The sequence below is a fragment of the Miscanthus floridulus genome, unplaced genomic scaffold (assembly GCF_019320115.1).
Source record: "Miscanthus floridulus cultivar M001 unplaced genomic scaffold, ASM1932011v1 fs_881_2_3, whole genome shotgun sequence".
NCBI classification, from domain to species: Eukaryota; Viridiplantae; Streptophyta; class Magnoliopsida; order Poales; family Poaceae; genus Miscanthus; species Miscanthus floridulus.
In genome coordinates this window covers 1-2,467 of record NW_027097401.1, presented here as the reverse complement: position 1 = coordinate 2,467, position 2,467 = coordinate 1, and the positions used below count along the sequence as shown (strand labels likewise).

The 2,467-nt window shown below is 37.1% G+C and overlaps 1 pseudogene; it reads right to left on the bottom strand.

Annotated features, from left to right (window-relative positions):
- Window positions 1-575: 575 nt before the first annotated feature.
- Window positions 576-1,985, bottom strand: LOC136533443 (uncharacterized; annotated as a pseudogene).
- Between the last annotated feature and the right edge of the window lie 482 nt (window positions 1,986-2,467).

Below are 2,467 nucleotides of genomic sequence, written 5' to 3'. Positions count from 1 at the left end.
TTTGTAACAGATATGTCCATTCTATTTTTTATAACATTCCAATATTTTTCTAGGGTTCCAAACCATTGGTTGCTTGGCTGCTTTTGTTTTAGGTCATCCAAAGTTGGACGAAGTCCAACTTCATCTTCCAAGGTATATATATAAGAGTGCATCACCAGGAGCAAAGTCTTCAAGTGTAGGAAGGCTTACAAGAAAGTAGATATTATCGTTTATGATAAGCATCCTTTTCCTTGAATTTCTCACCTCTCATTGATCCCCTTTTTGTTGTTTCTAAAAAAGTGATAAGGGGATGCATAAGGTTGTTTTCATGAGTGGCATTTTACATCCCAAACTAACTACACACTCCAGTGGTATAAACACAAATAACTAGTTTAGATGGCAGCAAGCAAACTAGTGAACTCAAATGTCATAAAAAGGTGCCAAAAGTTCTAGTAGTGGACACAAGAGAGTGCATGGCATAGGAGCAAACTGCATAGGAACAAATGTCACAAAGAGAAGATGAAAAATAAATTCTATAACACACAAAGGTCCCTCATTCAGATCAGTAAAAAACCAGGTAATAAATGCAATAATCTATTTAAACATTCTGTAGGATTTTGTAGATTTTTTGATTTATTCATACCTTAGCCGACATCTCTGCACAGTGCCTTCAGATTCCATTTGAGGCAAATCATCCAACCTTAGCATACTTCTTGTGATAGTATTGTTCTCAGTGTTCTCATCTTGGGAAATTGCAGTTGATAGTACCTTTCCCTTTAGCAAAATCATTGGTTTTCCATTTGGGAACCGCTATTTCAAGTTCCCTGAATCATTTTGGCACTGGTCATCCACATTCTGCATTTTTTTATCTGGTTTGTTATTCTCTCCATTTTCATTCCCATGATTGGCATTGACAGTAGATATGGCCCAGATCCCCAACACCAGAAGCAACTGTATGTGAATTGGAGTTTGAAACAGCGGAAGAATCAAGATTCTTGTGTCCTAGGCGCTTTTTCTTTGTTCTAACTTTCTTATGAATGTTTTTCATCCAGTTCATTAGAGAAGATCCATCATCAACAATGTACTCCTGTGTGATTCACATTGTTCTTGACAGCTCTTGATTGCATTTCGTCCACTTCCTGATTGCTAACAGGAGTGTCATTTTCATTTCCCACCTCAAGTGACATTTTGCTTTTATCACCCTCATAGGGATCAACAGAGTTTGCATGGTCAACTTCAACAGCATGTGCAAAACCCCCTACCTGGTCAGTGTTTATGAGTTTTGATAGCCGCCTCATCTTTATTGGCTTTCTCTGACAACATTTGAGTTCTAAAATATCAACTATTTCAGTGGATTTGTTCCTTTCCTTCTTACCAACAGATCCAATATTTCTTCATAAAGATGTTTGGCGTGGAGCCTAGTTGCTTACTTGGTTTCTTTTGTGCTCAGATATTTGTTTAGAGCCATTTTGCGAGATTAGGTTCATCGCGGTCATCATTAGAACATCTTGAGTTGTTCTATTCTCATCTTCATTTGGCACCACACAAGGTTTTTAACTGTGTTGATTTTGTGTGCCATTTTCCTCTATGCTTGATATCATTTGAGGAATATCATTAGGTAATAAATCACTGACATCCATAGAGACATCATTCAAGATATTTGCTGATACAACAATATTATATTGGGAGTGCCCTGTAAATATGAGAATATAGTGTCATATTAGCTTATTGTATGCAAATAAAAGTACTGATTAGGAATTCACCAAGCTCAGCCATACCTGTTGTCACTGGAACACTTCTTTCAACGAATGTGTCTAGAATATTCTCTTTAGCTAATGTGGCTGGAACATTCACTGCAGTAACTGCTTTGTTGCAAGAAGGAGAACTGTATTTTGAATTGTGTTCTTGGGCACTCTTTGGAAGGGTTGCTTGATCATTCCTTTGAGATGATTGTCGTGTCCAAGAAAACAATCTTCTGGAATCAAGATTATTAGGCAAAATCCAAACTACTCAAATAGAGCAACCATCATTAGTAGTATATGGCCCAGATCCCCAACACTAAAATTAATTGTATCTAAATTAGAGTTTGAAACAGCACAAGAATCAAGATTCTTGTTTCCTGAACCCTTCGTCTTTGTTCTAATTTTTTTATGAATGTTTTTCATCCAGTTCATTAGAGAAGAACCATCGTCAACAATGTCTACTCCTATGTGATTCACAATGTTCTTGACAGCTCTTGATTGTGTTTCACCCAGTTTCTGATTTGCTAACAATAGTGTCATTATCATTTCCCACCTCAATTGACATTTTGCTTTTATCACCCTCACGTAGCACTATGTGAAAAACTCAAATAGCAGACAACGACCCCTACAGACGCCGGATGAATGCGTGTCTGTGATATCAATTCACAGACGCGCATTTCCATCACGTGTCTATAGTAACACGCATCTATAAATACCATCTATAGTATGATTCTTTCTATAGACAC